At 40.6% G+C, this 18101-nt stretch overlaps 1 protein-coding gene across 2 annotated transcripts in view; it reads left to right on the forward strand.

Moving 5' to 3' along the window:
* lingo2 (leucine rich repeat and Ig domain containing 2) overlaps positions 1–18101 on the forward strand; it is a 212066-nt gene that overhangs the window by 114595 nt on the left and 79370 nt on the right. For both annotated transcript variants that reach the window (XM_053879055.1, XM_053879056.1), the window contains exon 4: positions 3507–3598. The gene's annotated coding sequence lies outside the window, so the exon portion shown is untranslated. The remainder of the gene's footprint in view (positions 1–3506; positions 3599–18101) is intronic.

An 18101-nucleotide genomic window follows, 5' to 3' on the forward strand; every position in this document is an offset into this window, starting at 1 on the left:
GATCAACATAAACACTTCTTCCAAGGCCCATGATGAAATGAGATGAACTGATGCATGCTATTTCTACTTTATGAACAACATCAGTTACCTTAATGATGAACTGTAGCCATGGGTCTGAACTTCTTGGTTTTTATGAGAAGGTAAAGAGGTGCAGCAAACCAACTATTGAATATGACTTCTCTATCTACAAACGTATGGAGATTTTTTCCAGGTAGTGGGAACCAGCCGTATAGCTCCATAGGCCCTTCAAGCCGCTTGAAGAGGATTGTGGATACTTCAATTTCATTCTGACTGCAACATCCATCTTGCTCTCATATTTATCTATTTATTTCAACGGCGCCAAAGGCGTTTGTTACAATTGATCTGCAGGTGGTGTGACTTTCCAGAGAAGGGAAAGGTAGCAGTGGTTGCATGACGTGTGCATATGTGTGCGTCAGAAAGAAGACATGTTTTCTGACCTAGATTTTTTTCCTTTTCTTTTTTTTTTTTTTTTCTTGGACAACTGTCCAGATATCAACTTGATGCACCAGGGAAATCAGAATTCGACAGTGCTGTGGTAGCTACAGGCAATAGTGCAATGCTTTGCTTAAAAAAAAAAGTGTTTTTCTTTTGGCTTTGTGAGAGTCGATAATTCAATCTCGATGAATCACATGTAGCACATTTAAATATGCATGGTGCAGGTCGGTGGACAGATTGTGAGTAGGTGTGTTGGCATCCTCTATGTCCATTACATGACAACTTGTTGTTCTGTAAAGCATTGGGTTCACCACTGCACGGCACACATATCCAAGTGAAAATCTGAAACAAAGCGAACACTCAAAATGAAAAAGTATTGCACTGCAGAGTCATGCTTAAGTTGCACTTATCAGTGCCTTGAGACTTGAGCAGAACTCGAGAGAAAATGAGAAAACTATTGTGCACAATGTTCAGTTTGGTGAGTCTCCATCCCGATCTCCCGCCCGCCCAACACCGTTGCCCTGACTGTTGTTAGTAGCGCACACGTTCGCACTCCACGACCAGATGGCAGCCTGCTGCTGAGGTGCCCGTTGTTCGGTGACTATAAAGACCAACTATAGAAAGGACAGTTCACTGGAACATTAGCATCTGTGAACTCTCATCTAACAAAGATCTTGTCCACGCTACTCCTGTGGAGTCGGTTGCACCCACCAGGTTCTGTGTAGGATACACCTCTCACCCTGCTGCTGCACTCAAGGCTTGTGATCTCAGTGATGAGTGTTTGCACACACACAGTGCGAGTTACATGCTGAGATATACAAACCAACGTAATGTTGCTGTAACAATGATTTTGGGTGTGTTCCACCTAAACCAAGCACAGAAGGTTTCATAAATCATGACCCTAGAAAAACTTCCAACATAAAAAATAGAGTCCAACCTTTGCATTTTAACTGACAATGAAGCAGAAAACAGAGCATCTATGGAACTACTTTATGTCTTTCATCACTGAACAACAGAGAGGTTGCGAGGATGTAACTAATCAGCAGAGTGCGCCACCAGAGATTTCTCAGCTTACGCAACAAAAGACAAATCTGAGCCAAGTTTCGCTCATGGTGTTTCGAATCCTATACAACCCAATTATTATCATTATGAAATCTACTCTTTTAATGCCAGCTCTGCGATGACTGCTGTGTCCTTTAATGGGTTACTGGAATGATGCAAAGAAAGTTTTTTTTTGAAAGCGCCACTCTGTCAGCAATTCACCAGCTGTGTCTGGAAGCATTTGGTTAAAATAGATTGTGTTGCTTTCGCAAAACTTCCTTTCCCTTAGAACAAATCTCAAATGGTCAGAGATGCCCAAAGTTTGGTGCTTCGACCTCAATGATGAACTGGAGCCAAGGGTCTGAACTTCTTGGTTTTTATGAGAAGGTAAAGAGGTGCAGCAAACCAACTATTGAATATGACTTTACCACATAGAGTGGCTAAACCTACAAACGTATGGAGATTTTTTCCGGGTAGTGGGAACCAGCCATATAGCTACATAGGCCCTTCAAGCCGCCGGAAGAGGATTGTGGATACTTCAATTTCATTCTGACTGCAACATCCATCTTGCTCTCATATTTATCTATTTATTTCAACGAATCCAAAAGCGTTTGTTACAATTGATCTGCAGGTGGTGTGACTTTCCAGTGAAGGGAAAGGTAGCAATGGTTGCATGACGTGTGCATGTGTGTGCGTCAGAAAGAAGACATGTTCGCTTCCGCAAAACTTCCTTACCCTTGGAACAAATCTCAAATGGTCAAAGATGCCCAAACCTCTGTCCATTTATGGTTCCAGAACCAGCTTGTGTGACTACAGATTTCCACATCCAGGGCATTATACAACACAAGATTTATTTATTTATTTATTTATTATCTTTACCAGGAGCTGGTACATGCAACTGTTGGCTGTTGAGTCAAGATTTATTGTAACCATTGTCTATTCGAAATGTCACAAAAAAAAACATTCATAAATAAGACCCATCATGATCCATTGAGGTCAATGTACCTTTTGAATTTGCACCGCTGAAATGAAGAAGACCAAATTCATAGTTCACAGAATTGGTTAATACAAGCAATTTCCTCCCAGCCATATTTAGTTTATTCATCAGCAGCGGGAAATTCATTTTTCAGTCCGGAGCGTCAGAGACTGCCTAATACCAAGGGCAGACAAGAGGGCATTATGAATTCTGTAAAATGACCCATTCAGAGCTCATCAATATTCTGCAGTCATTGGGAGTGGACGGTTTGGTCCTAACAAGGGGATCCGACGCATAAATGATCAAAAATAAACTCCAGTGGCCATTGTCCTTGAACTCTTAATGGCGTACTAATAGTGCAGGGTGTCAGCAGTGATTTGAACAAGCGTGTCCTCATCCAAACACTTTCTTTCTCTCCCTCTGTTTGCCTTTGGACCGAGGAGGGGTTACTGTCTCCCTCTTTCCCTTCTTCCTCTCACTCTTATCATTAGATTACCAGCTCACGCACATGTTTTGCATAATCGCCAGCCTCTGTTTCCTCATGCGGGTGGAAGAAGGGGACTCATTATAGTGGAGAGAGCCGCAGATAGAGGACAGGTGCCTTGGTCACAGCATATGACCTAGATACAGAGAGAAGAAGAAGCATGTGTAAAGTGTTGTGGGTGTTGGTTAAATTGAAACAAACGGAGAAGCAGGAAGAGAATCACATTTAAAAAACAGTCATTAAAAGTCTTGTACTTCTCTATATAGCAATTTTGTCTATTCACAGCAATCGCCTACCCACAAAATGTAACCTATAACTGACAGCATTGGTCCTATGTTCTAACCAAATTGATCCTTCAGCTGAGACATTTTAAATGAACCATTTCGATCCCATGGTGGAGGCAGCCGACGTAAAATTTCAGTTCCTCAGTCCCATTGTCATGGCATTTTTCCAGCAACACACTGTCATATTCTATACCTCAGTGGGCCGGGTGTTCAAAGAGCTCACTCTTATTCACCCATTGCTTTTGTTTTCACCCTCTCTTTTCAGAACAAAAACAGAAAAAAAAACGCACAACAACCACAGCAGAGGAAGCAAGACGGAAACGGCCATGGCTGAGGGGATGATTGCTTCCCAAAGTGGTAAGAAAATAAAGTTTACGCTCAATTAGCCTCTTATTTCTGCGGGATTGGATGATTTCATTCCCGCTTGCATCACTTTCAGCATCCTTTCGTTTTTGACAGTGGAAAATTGGCCGCGTTCAAGTGTTGTTGAATACACCTGCAAACTTTTCACCGGTCCAATGCAGCCTCCTACTCCTTCATTTTGTTTATTACAGTCATTTAGAGTTGCTCATATCACTGTTTAAAGTGATTCAGCGAGATGGAATATATTTCATATTAATGGAACGGGTTCACTTTTACTCCCACACTGAAGAGACAGCTGAGTCAAAGCACAAAGCCTTTTGATTTACCTCGCAGTTTTAAATCTTTTTCTCCCATCCTTGTACATAATGTGGTTGTATGATACAGCAATTGATGTCGATCGACAACCACAAACTTGTATTTAAAAGTAAATTCACATCATCATCTTAATTCTAAATGTTTTTATTTTCGACATTGATAGCGTGACTTCGACTAGAAACATGGTCCAGATCTCACAGGTTTCCGTGAGATCGGGACCATGTTCGGACCTCATGATCCTTCGGCAAAACGTAGAATTTGTTAAGTTTGTCAAGTTTGTTATTCCAAAAAGAAAACGATCACTGAGATAAAAATGGCTGCATTGTGTCCATGTTTAGCAACAGAAGATGCGTCAGAGCTGCATGTGTCCCCATTTGTACTGAAAGTCTGTGGGAATTTAAAATTACCTTTTTGGAAGTTGTTTGTTTTTTACTTTAAATCCACACGCAACAATGTTTATTCTATAACTCTGTCATCATTGAAACTAGTGGTAGAGCACATGTGACTATTTTTGTTGATAGGCTTGACTTGGTGCAATACGTTGTTCCTTTTTCATGGTTGTGCTATTTGATTTTTCCCCCTTTCAACCAACACTTCATGGCCCATCGCCAGTGCCAATGAAAAGCATCATCATTCAGACGTGATATTTTAAATATATGAATTGTCTTCAGTCCATTAACTTACACCTTCCACATGAATCACTGTTTAAATGTGTGAAGACACAGGATGTATTTCCCCGCTGATAAGAGCCTAACTAAAAGTCATATCACGCTCGTGTTTATGTATAAATGAGTATAATGGGGAATCACTACAGCAGGTGGTGCATATGACTGCTCTTTCACTGTCAGACAGATTGTCCCCACTGGGAATTGTTTGTTTATTAAGTCGATATTTCAGGTGATTTTGAGCATTAAAGTGTATTTTATGAAGCACGCAAGAACACAGCTCTTCTAGTTCACATTGCATTTAACAGGAACTAAAGCCAGTATCTTCTTTCATACATCATCATCTCTTTTTCTACATCTTCCATAGAAGTGTACAGGAGGTGCACAGGACCTATACTGAACATGAATTCCAAACCATGTAGATATTTAAGTGATGAAGAAACCAAAATGTTTAACTATGGTTTGTTGCTGATGAATTTTAGAGGTCACTCTGAAATAAGATATAGTTCTCAACTCCTCACTGAGGCCATGAGGGGTCATGGAAATAGGTTTCACCAAGAAAATAAGGACTGTGTACTGCCAGTGACAGAATATAGAATATAATATTATAGTTTTCAACTTTTGGTGAAATATGTTAGAGATCACTAGAGCTGGTGAGGTCTCATGAAACTGTGTCCTAATTTTCAGAGCTCAGTAGGTGGCGCTGTGGGTTTAAAATGGTGTGAGATTTCATTGGAATTGTTGTTCGAGGCCAAAGAGTGAAAAGCAGATCGGGCCATCGGGGAGATGGATTAGACAGTCTGAGAAAAGAGTGCAGGCAGGGTAGAAATGGCAGGGATCAGGGTGATCCCTGACAAAAAACTGGAAATAGAGGGAGCGGGAAGTAGACAGTAGCTCTGACACAATGACTAAAATTCAGAGGTCAGTAGATCGCGCTCTTTGTTTAGAAATGATGTGAGGTTTGGTGTTGAATTAGTTGTGCATGTCCAAACGTTTTAGTGCCACCTGGTGGCCTTTGAAAATCAGGACACTGTTTCATGAAACCCATCAACCAAGAGTCGGAGTTGAAGATACATGATTTGGAATGAGAACATCAGAGGTGCAGCTCATGTAGAAAGGTTCAGAGACCAATTCAGGGAGGCAGGATGCAGATGGTCTGGACAAGTAGAGAGGAGAGGCAGTTTGGAAAAATGGAAGAAATGGAAGTACCAGGTAAAAGAGAAAGAGGTGGACAACCACTGAGCTTTATGGAGGGAGGACCTGTTGTCAATGACTAAGGAGGATCGACAAGTATACTAAGGTGATGGCAGCGGGTTGACTTGCAGTGGCAACACCAGATGAGAAAAGACAAAAATAGGAGTTGAAGAAAGCAAAGAATAATAATAAGAAGAGTCATGGTAAATCTTACTGAAAGCAAATCCGGTATCAGCTCTTAAAGGTGAAGCAACTAAAGTGTTTGTTTTCTGGGCGTTTGTTTACGAGAGAAAAGCTGCTTACAGGCAGTGTCATTCCTTCGGTATCACCATTAAATCTTAATCCTCCAGACCTTCATGAAGGGGGTGGGATCCAGTCGAGCATGGGATTGTATTTTGCATCTCAATCAAGAAGGCATGTCCCCTTGGAGGAGACTTTATTAAAACAAAGTTTGATGCGTTTCTTTTTAAATTCTCTAACACCGTGATCAGCCAGCTGCTGCTAGCTGCGCTAAAATTCTTTGTTACATGTAATTACCCTGTAAACCACAACAGCTCAAATCAATTATGAAGAAAGCAGGAGTTCGAAGGGATATAAATTATCAACCATTGGGTGGGTGTTTCACTAAGTTGCATCATGGTTTCAGAGCACTCCGTGAAAAGTGCAGCTTGCTGGTTAAAAACTTCTGTTTATTCATTTGCCTATTTTTTAACATCTTTTTATGACCCTCTTTAGTCACATTATCAAGATTTACTGTTCAATAAGCGTAATGAAGTAAGCATTGCTCCGTGGACAATTGTTATTCATGTCAATTTTTCCAAATAAAATTGCAACCCTGTTGAGTCACTGCTGCAGTTTATGACACCGGAACAGCAGTCAAATTAGGCAACGGAGATTTTATGTTGAATAAATAAATAAATAAATAAATAAATAAAAGGAGTGTGTCTTTTCAAAAACGCTGTCCGTCGATAGTACGTTTCCTGTATCATAAAACATGACATCTCAGGGCTGGAACCTCACCGCTCAGTTGTCTGTCTCGTCCAAGTTCATAAAGTGATGCTGTGAGATTTGTATTTTTCTGAGGCAATTCCACCAATTTAGTCCAACTCTGTTTGGCCCACTGTGATGTTATAGAGGCACTTTTGATGAACGGAGGCCTCGGGCAAAAACACAATTATGATTTGATTCGTTGTCGGACTCATCCAGGTGCCGAGTTTCACGATCCTCATTGACTCGCATTATGACAGCTGATTGACAAACCCTTCAGGGCAGTAAAAACAAGATAAAAACCCCACCAAACTGGAACAGTTTGTGTCCCACATAAAATAAATAAATGAAATAGTGATGGAGGGTGTCATTCAAAACTAAGGGCTGATGGGAGAAAAATATCAGTCCAAGTACCAAGGCAGAATTTGCTTCACTGCACCGTTACTATGGCAAAAAAACAACTGTTGTAGGACCATTTTTAACCTTCAACTACTGCACCAAATAAATGTCTATTATTATTTATTTATTTATTTAGCATGTTATTTGTTTTTTTATTATTGAGTTATCCATAGTAGCAGTTCGTATTTCAATAAAAAAAGATAAAAAAGCAGATAGCATGAACAGACATTCCACTGAGACGCCATGTGAGGAAAGTTGCCACCACCTTCGATTGCCGTGAACACAGACATCCTTTTCATTTAAATAGTGTGGGGTTAATATATATTGTTTTCCATTTAAGCACTGTTTATTGAGCACAATATGAAAATATACCATGCCGTGTAGAGTTGTCAATCACTTTAAGGTTAAGAGCGCTTGTAAAACTTCTGGATAGAAACACATGAACTCATACATTTTGATCTCACAGCATCACATATATCCATGTGTTTCTTTCAGTTACATTGATGTTCTGAATGCTCTTGTTTTAAATGAACATAACAGTAAAGAGTTCTGCAACAGACTGACCGTTTTATGCATAAAACTATTTATTTACGATGAAGGTTTCTGGCTGGACTGACTTCAAAGACGAATTTTCCTCAGCTTTGAAAAGTTAAAAAAAAAACATCTGGTGGCCGATTGTCTGATTTCTTGTTTCTTTGAAGTATTACAGAGAGAAAGTGGCGTTTAGTGTCCCAGGAAAACCTGGAATGAACAAGAGGACTATTGCACTTTCTGTGATCTGCTGGTTGTAATTGTACATAATAACATAATAATACATATATAATTGTGATACATCAAAAGCTACGTTTGATACTGCGTATGCTAACTGGAATCTTAGTAAATCTCAACTGTTAAAGTTCAATCAATGCACTAATGGTTCCAGACAAACAATGCAGACAGTGTCTAAGTGTGTTAATCTGAAGGTGTGAATGTGATACGAGGGATTTCAAAGTCTTGCTGTGTCCAGCGTGTCTGGAGTTGACACTTGGAGCTTCGGGACATGCTTAGCTAATGTGTTGTTTTCGCCCCTGCCCTTCCTGCACCATCAATTGAAAATCATATTTTTAGCCGTGGCTGCCCATTTTGGGGTATGAAAAGAAAAATAATCTTCCTGTAAGAAATGGGATTTGATAACGTGCTGAGACATGATGGGAATCCTGGCTGTTGCTTCAAAGCGAGAACACACTTGACATTGCAGTGTTTGGGCAGAGGAAAGAATAGAAATGTGGATGATGGATGTGTTGAAAAATAGGCTACTCTGTTGTAGTGCGGAGTACTTTTGAAAAAAAAAAAAAAAATTCCGCCTTGATGGTTCTTTTATCAGTCTCACGACGTGGCACTCCTGCGTGAATGTCTATGGGGGCAATATGGCAGAGGAGTTGAAAAACAGATGACGGTGTAAACAGAAATGCAGAAACTCAGAGACGATATTCAAGTTCATTTCTTCATAATGAGCGCAGCCGACTTGATGCTTGCCAGTTTAAAATTCTAAAAAAGACACGTGGATGATAATGAAAAGCATTCATCTTGTCCATTATGAGTCTTGTGCAGCCCCACATGCCTCATTATTCCTTGTAATAGACTCAAGCTTATTGATTTATCATTACAGCCTCACTTCCCTGTTCAAAACGTTGCGTTTCAATATTGAGAATTTCTGTTGTCAATGTTGGTTTTTATCTTAAAAATCAAATTTTGATCATAATAATTTTCTATAAAATATGTAATACTACTACTACTACAACACTGCTACTACAACTACTGCTAATAATACAATAATATTGAAATGAATGTTGCTGTATATGTGGAGCTTTGCAAATGAATTCTGTTTTCAACAAGGCCAGCTCCACAGCTCAAAGACGTCAATGCAAAATGACTGTGGAAATAAGTGTTTGCCACCGCATCGCATGTATAGTGCAGCCTCAACAACGCTACCTGTCGAGAGAAAGGGATATTTCCATTTTGCAGCACTCATCATACCTCATTGTTTCATTTCGAGAACCTTCATTATCCTCCGCCACGTTTCTGAAAAAGCTATTATGGGTTATTCAGATAGAGGCCTTGAAGGACTTAGAATTAGCCCTTTGCAGTTAGCCTTTTGTGACTGCTGTGAATGATGAAGACAGGACAAGGTGGACCATGTGAGTCAACATGATGGGGAGTGCCACGGTCTCTGTAATGCTGCAGCCCCTTCATCTCCGAAGGAACATATTGCTTTCTGGCGCGCTGTCATCCCTGGTGCCCTACATAGACCAGATGGGCTCCATTCAGGTTTTTCACCCAAAAAAATAATGTGGGCGTGAAGGATCGGAAATGTCAGCCTCCATAAAACTGAAGCCATAATTAAGACGGGGATAACAGTGGGACATGTACTTTGGTGCTGCAGTTTGAATAGCTAGTCCGTCCAAAGGGCCCAGCATGACATGATGTGCTGAGAGTCAGATTTGTATTTTTAGTAGCTCGACTCCGTGGCTTCAAGTCTCAACGCTGCTGCAGTCTTGGGATGGTTTCAGGAGAACAAGATCTCTTTGTGTATGTGGGCCCTGCATTATTCACCATCATTTGCTCCTGCTGCATGCAACTTTTTTTTGCGTCTAATAGTCATGTAGGAAAACATGTGGGAAAACACGAGGAGCGGTTAGCATGAATTCACTAGGCGGTAAACATGCGACAACATCTGGAGTGGACTGTTTGTTGTATTGTGAATCATTTAGGCCTGGATGAGCGCACTCATGCATTCAGTTCCCAGCTCTTAGCACGCTTTAGAACACATTGTCATTACGTAGCTTTGGATGTCATTTCATAATCTCCTTGTTGTAAAGTGCAGGACAGGAATTAGCACTTGGGCAATGTGTGCTTGTTAAATGTGAGGAATTTGTCTGGGTAGCAGTTTTAATTTCCACTGCAAAGTGATGACGATGGGTAATGTGGAGTGTTGTTTTGCCTCACTAAACTCCCGTTGCTTAATTTAGTGTCAGTTTATTGCCAAACGGACCAGAGTAGAAATGAGATTTTGTTGGGAGGTGAATTGTGACTCAGTGTAGAGCAGCTGCTCTCAGCAATAACAGTGTCAATGGGCAGTAAAATAAGTAGTAAAGGAAAGATGGAGGTCAGGGTTTGATCTTATTACAGGGGATGAAACTCCTTTTGCTCTGAATAAACTATGCTTGTGTCCTTACCCCAACCCTTACTGTTGAAACATTGCACAGGAGGAGAAATGTTTGACTGCGGCGATGGGTAGGTGAGGTTTCATGAAACAGTATTGCAGGGTTGATGAAACAGTGTACTCATTTTCAGAGGCAGTGGTAGTTTTCAGAGGAAGCGATGTGAGGTGTCATTGAGTCCAAACATTTTGCAGCAGACAGGGCCTCTGAAAATCGGGACAGTGTTTCATGAACCCTCATCTACCAGTCATTACTGTGTAATATAACTTCATCCACTAGGTAACTGAGAAGATTGAAACGCCCAGTGTTATGTAATGATATTTGTTGGTAAAAGGAATCTGTGAAACAGTGTTTTGTGTGGGTGCCAGGTAAGTAAATTTCTGTGACACTTCGGTATACGTCAAGATGAAGTTGCTTACACTATAGATAACATGAATAGGTTCCCTTTAACTGCTAAAACTAGAGTGACTGCATAGCTGGGTTAGTTTGGCTGACTTCACAAAAGTAATGCATTTTATTTGGAGTGGAATATTTTCATTTATTTATTTTTCCAATCCAATATGAAGTCAAAAAAGGGAAACAAACATCCTTCATTAGGAATCTGAACATATTTCTATAGACACAATTTGCTTTTGCTGTTATCTTTATTTGTAGTTTCAGTCTTCCGTCCAACAATAAGAACCAGAACTTTGTTTCTCACAAACAGCTGTGAAAAGAAGGGTTTGATTTGGGGAAATGTTTGGCATTGTTTCTCTGTAAAGATATCACACATTTTTATTCACGATCTTCACACAGCCCGCAGTTATTGCAATCTATGCTAACAGAGTGCATTGTGGGAAAATCAAAGGGTGAGCTCCCTGTGGCTTTTCCTTCCCTTGTGTTTGTTTGTGTTTTTGCCGTTGTTTTCCTTATAGGAAATACACAGCTCCTAATTAAGTCTTGGAGGGAGAGAATGAGGCGTCTTAGTCAGCCAATTGTGAGCTGCGATTCCAAAGTGCGCCGCGATGTTTATTCATGCACTTGCTATTATTTATGGATGCCGTGATCTCTGTGTTTGGGGCTTCACACAAGTTTTGGGGTCAACAGAATTCAGGCCAGGACAAAGGAGGAGGAGGGGTTTAGTACATATTGGATTCACTGCAGCACGTTGAGTGCGACAGACTCACCGTGACTCCTGAAAGTGATGTGTGTTCGTGTAGAGCGTCATCTTTTTAATTATGCATGTAACACATATTGCGGCTGGCACCTCCATTGGAAATGTGCATGCATGACTGTGTCGGTGTACACAGTGTTTAGATTGAACTGCAATTTGTTGACATGTTTATGCTCAAGAGAGCTGTCCTCCATTTAAACTTCAGTGCTTCACTCTAATGGAAGTTACTCAACGTCTCGCTTGTGCTTACGTCCGGATTAAAAAAAAAAAAAAAAAAAGTCTATAACAATTCTAAAGCCAGAGATATCTTATTTAATTTCCATAATTTTTAAAGTCTACTTTCTTAAATCCCTGCTACTTTTGCATCATGAATAGATTTGATCTCTATATCATTGCATCACTGTGTTCACTCGGTTACAAAACAAATGAGAAATAGAAGTGTGAGTTGGAGGACTAGCTGTGACTTCATTTTTAAATACTTCATTGTTTTTTCTTTTACCGTGATGAATCCATTTAAATAAATTATGATAAAGATGCTTTGAAATCAGGAAACAGTGATGCACTGATGAGGCTTCATGAAACATGTTCCTCATGTGCATCGCTCGGCTCTTGGTTTGACAATGATGGAAAAGTTCTTTAAAGGTTTCATGAAGCCTCATTAACCCATCCGTGGACACTGAGGCTGCATGTGCTCAGGGAAAAGAAAGAAAAAATAAAAGAATGGAGCAGAATGTAAACCAATAGAGGCGAACGCCTGTTGTTAAATATGCACAAACCTTGTTTAAATTTCACGGTCATTCTGTCTGCTCTAGCACCTTTGGATTGGAACAACCATTTCAATGAAACGTTTTCCTTTCATTTTTTTTTTCTTTTTCTTTTTTTAACTGAGGGCGCCACCTACTGAGTTCCATTTTATGAATCCCCATCTGCCCATCACCACTGGTCAGGTGACCTCCAACAATACATCAGCTCTGTGGTCTTACTGCCATCTGTTGTCCGCTTGAGCTCAATGTACGTGGATTTTCATGAAATATATTGGAAAAATATGCTTATTAAATTTAATCATAACTCACTGTGTGAATGCAAATGAGAGGCTAGGCAGAGGAAAATGTTTTTGTTTTGTGTTTTAGTAGATTTAATACTGATGTCGCATAGTTCCTGAATGAATGGTGTGAAATGTGACCAACAGCGTGAGACTCAAACTGCTCCTCAGAGGGCTGCGGTGGATACTTTTTTTCTTGTTTTCTGTCTCACAGTCAAGTGGATAATGGAGTTACACTCAGTAGGTAGTGCTTTAAAAAGAAAAAAAAATGATGTGAGGCCTTTGAATATTAGGACAGTGTTTTATGAAACACCAGATACTGTTGTTTTTCTTGATCTGAAAACAAGCGAATCATCATATTATTATTGTTGAATCAAAGTTGAACAGTGAAACCAGTGCATAGTGCAACTCTCTCACACAAGAACTACGTCATGGCCAGTGGGTGTTCATTCGAACGCTTTTTAAATGACGGGTAATTAAAAATATCAGCTCATAACATGCATCAGGCAGCTAAGGTTATAATATCCCTGGCTCTGGCGCCATTATTGACCAACAAAAAAACATTCATACGTCAAATTCAAGGCCCCAAATAGTCAATTCTGACTCATGGTATTATGCACCAGACTGAGTCAACTAAATCTATACTTTGAAAAATAGCTGGACTCAGCAGGTGTGGCTGAAAAGGACGGCCGGATTAAAAAAGCAATGGAGAAATGCAGGGAATATAAATATTTCATTCCGTTTCTTTTCACATAACACACTTAAAAAAGGAGTGAGGAAACAGATTAATAGTAATGAGAGTGCTGGCAATATGCAGATGCAGCAGCTGGGGGAGAGATAGAGGAGAGTTCAAATTGCAAGGGTGTTAGAAATATACTTAGAGGGTTAAAAAAGAAGAAGAAAAAAAAAATAAAACGGACTATATATATATATGTGTGTGTGTGTAGGAGAAAGGAAATGGGGTTGGTAAACATACCGCTGCTAGTGGGAAATGCTGATAGGTACGCAGCCAGCAGAGCAATGAAACAAACAAGTCTATGCCACGCAGGAAATTAGACCGAGAGGAGCAATACTGCACCTAACAAGCTCACACTGCTTTGAATAAGGTGATGGAGAGGGATGCCATTTCCTGGGAAGGAGTCTGGAGTATCAGCCTTAAGTCGCACATATCTGATGGCACTTGTCGGAGGCAAATGCAATCACACCCAGGGTGGGAGAGAGCTCTTGAATCGCATAATAATAATAATAATAATAATAATAATAATAATAATAATAATAATAATAATAATAACAATAATAAAAATAATAATAATGATGATATATATATATATATATATATATATATATATATATATATATATATATATATATATATATATATATATATATATATATATATATATATGTATACACACCTCGGTATAGGTACCTCGATTCTCGACCACAATCCGTTCCAGACGACCGTTCGAGAAGCGATTTGTTGAAAATCTGAATTGATTTTTCCCATGAATGTAGAGTGTGTGCTGCAGGTGCGCTGTTCCTCTATGTGTGTGGCCGCTGCATGTGGGAGGGGTTGCCGAGTGAGTGACGTCTCTCCAGAAGTGAAGAGGTGCCCGGTGCGTGTCCAGCTCTGAATGTGCACTTCTGTGCAGTTTGGCTGTGACAAAGTCATAAACCAAGTCACGCTCTGTCCCAGACTCGCCTCATCCCTGTCCCAGCTCCAGCCCACAACAGGACATCAAACCCTGGAGTGAGCGCTCCAGCCTCGGAGGTGTGGAGAGCGAGCACCTCCCCTGTGACACTCTACCACGGTCCAGTGCAGAGACAGGAAAGGTTTTACACCTCAATATGAAGAAAAAACTGTCAGTAAATGTAGCTAACGGGACACGTCTGCATACAGAGGCTAAGTTATACACAATAACAAAGCGCGTCGTGGGTCCGCGCACGTTATGGTTTTCTTCAGGCTTTTTTGGGGGGCGTTTTAGTTCTAGATTTTCGTTCGAAATACGAAGCAAAAAAAATCTCTACATTTTTGTTCGAACTCCGATTTGTCCGAATTCCGGGACGTTATTTCTATATATATATATATATATATATATATATATATATATCCCAATGATGTATTCACAACATACACACCAAACTCATACAGCCATATAATATTAAAGCCATTTGCAATATTTAGTGATTTGCTAAAGTATGACAGTATGCGTGCTTTTATTTATTTAGCAACATTGGTTATTAATCTGAAGAGTTAAAGATTAGAAGAGTTTGTTGTTGTGCACTGAATCTTTTTATTGTTATTATTCAGTATCCTCGTCATTGCAAGGGCACTATGTCATTCAGGTATGGGATTATTTCCTGTGTTTTCCGAGGGCCCCAGAGTCTCCTACTCCATTTTATATCCCAAAACCTCTCATCAGAGACACTTAGCACTCGTCCTTTTACTGTGAAATATGTGACACTGGTAGCTCATAAGAGCTTTTTATGTGTTCATCTGGAAGCTGAAATGGTCTTGAAAGATGAGTTCAGTGAGGGATTGGGCTTCTTTTCAAAACCTGACTCAAGGTGAGCCTGACCTTTTTTGTGTGTAGGAGGACAGTAAAAATCCCACCAAGTGTTGCATAAGCACACACAGCAAGTTCGCCGGGTGAGCGGGGTCATTACCCAAAAGAAATGAGCCAGAGATAGTGCCCAGTCAAGGCTATTATGAGTCATTGGTTCAAGTAATTATAGGTTGGTCCTCCGTAACTATTGTATTCCGCAGCCATTCCACGTTTACTACGGTGACCTTTTGTCATGTGTTTGTGTGTTTGTCTTTCTTTATTTCTGTACATAAAATATGAGATTAGCTTGGCAGACTTTAGGACTCTACAAATGGACAGGAACAAATGTGGCCTTTAGAAACGCCAGTAAATAAGAGAAGGCGAGGGATGCTTGGATGCATGAATTGACCATTTGTCAGCTCAGATAAGGTCACCATGTAAAATAGATTCCAGCAGTAGAGATGCGTCGTTCACGACCGGATCAAGTCTCGTCTGATCTTATGCGACCCATGATTGTTCCATTGAGAAAAAAAAAAAAATAATAATAATAATATGCATCAATAAAATCAAATTTTAATGACAGAAAGGATGAGATCGCGGATACAAGCCGCTGAGATGAGTTTCCTCCGCAGGGTGGCTGGGCGCACCCTTAGAGATATGGTGAGGAGTTCGGTCATCCGGGAGGAGCTCGAGGTGGAGCCGCTGCTCCTCCACATCGAGAGGAACCAGCTGAGGTGGCTCGGGCATCTGATCCGGATGAACCCTGGACGCCTCCCTGGGGAGGTGTTCTGGGCATGTCCTACCAGGAGGAGACCCCGGGGAAGACCCAGGACTCGCTGGAGAGATGATGTCTCCGGTCTGGCCTGGGAACGCCTCGGGATCCCCCGGGAAGAGCTGGAGGAGGTTTGTGCGGATCAGGAAGTTTGGGCTTCCTTGCTCCGAATGCTGCCTCCGTGACCCGACCCTGGATAAGCAGCAGAAGAAGGTGAAGGTGGATCAATTCAGGAATAAGTAATTTATTTCACAGAATATGAAAATGTGTCTTGTAGAAACCAAATTGAATGTTCAAGAATGACCCCTTAAACTGACCTAAAATGTTTTCTATTGCACTCTTTTGTTCATACACATCACAGGTAAATGCCGCATCAACATGACATTCAAAATATTTCATACAAGTTTGTGCCCCACCTCACCCTCACTTCCTCAGGGAATGAACGTTGTTCATTCATATTCTGTGTAGCATGTCCAGATAAAGTCCTAAGCAAAGATATTAGAGAGTAATTACTCAGTGTGGACTTTACATCAGCACCATGTCACGATTTATAGCTTGTCACACCATGTGTTTGTTCAGTAAACCTCAGCTAAAAGGTTAAATTCCGAGCATCACTCCGGCATGTGGCGTGGCACATCTGCATTCAGCCTCCTTAATGAAGTTTGCGATGCTTGGGTGAATGCACGGGAGATAGAGTGTAATTGCTTTTATATAGGAGAGCGCGGCGTTGCACTTGACCGTCACAAGAAAGAAAAAAGAAAAAGTTTGAGCAAGGATCGTCTCGGGAACTTATTATGCATTATAATCAGCGCACTGCAGTGCATGAGATCTTGTCTGAAGAGTTTTTACATTCATGAAAGGAAAGATAATGAGATCAATGTCAGGAAGCCAGATATACTTCTTCAAGGGGAAGCAAACACGGCCTGGGCTGTTTGATGGAGATTGCTATTACGAGAACGATGGGATTTTTTTTTTTTTTTTTTTTTGTTACCTGTTATGTGTGGGATGTCTGACAATGACGGGATGAAACACGTCAAAGGAGCAGATCTTCACTACTGCAGAAATAATAAGACAAATTCAGAAATGGTACGGTGAAATAGCAGTCCGTCATGTAAATTTATGGCACATTTTGTGTCATACTATTATATATTTTATACACCTCCCTGATGTTGAGCAATATGGTCTGATATTGTAGTAAACATTTTCGAGTTGGAATTGACAAAGTAAACTGATCTTCATTTGATTCCACACCAGTATTCACATACATTAAACATTTGACTAAATAAAAGTCTGGTCACACAAGGACTCACACATCTCGTCGTGGAAAATATGTGTGACCCATGGGTTAATGAAGAAATCAGAAACATGTTTTTCGTTTAGCAAGTGAGTTCAGATTTATGTTGCATATGGAGGGCTCTTTTGAAGAAGATGTCTTTCTGGTCTGCAAAGTCGGGCTTGCTATGAGGGTGTGGCTGGATTTAACTAGGTTATATCGCGAGCTATTTGTCATCACATTCACATTCATCCAAGAATGACACCCACCTGCTGTGTTTTCCTCAGTGGTATTGCATCTTTGTTTTTGATCACATAAAAGATGCTCTTTCTCCGTTGGTGTCAGTCACATTGTTGTTATTGGGATGTCAATCCTGACAAGATGGCAGCCGTCAAGTCCGGGCTTTAATGAAATATTGCCACTTGCTGAGCCGTAGCTGACTGCAACCTTGTCTCCCCCAAGGACTTCATAACTAGCTTCCACTACGGCGAAGGATGAATCGCAGCAATGGCACGCCGCACACTCTCTGTGGCAGCCTTATCTTTCAACTTGTCTTACCCCGGCTTCTTTTAATTAGATTAAAAGTTTCCTGTGTCTCTGGGGAGTCGCTGCAGGCCTGGGCCATTGTCTGCTGTTTGTGTGCAGTTCTGCTGCCAAAAAAAAACTCCGTTTCCCTGTAGGTATGCTTACGTTGCTCAAACTGCGCTCAGGTCAAAATCCTGCTGCTCGCCATTGGCGATACTTTGAGGTGACTCTGTGGCTTTACAGGGTTTATGAAGCAGCATGGTCACCCTTCATTGACTTTGTTTATCCAAAGTGCATCACCAAAGGAGAGTTTCACTGTCGAAAATATTATTATACATTACGGCCTCTACCATTATGTTCTTTATTCTACATGTGTGCCAATTCTCATACAGTAAGTTATCTCTATATCAACTTTAATTCCAGAAG

Source organism: Synchiropus splendidus, chromosome 11 (assembly GCF_027744825.2).
Source record: "Synchiropus splendidus isolate RoL2022-P1 chromosome 11, RoL_Sspl_1.0, whole genome shotgun sequence".
In the NCBI taxonomy this organism is placed as follows: domain Eukaryota; kingdom Metazoa; phylum Chordata; class Actinopteri; order Syngnathiformes; family Callionymidae; genus Synchiropus; species Synchiropus splendidus.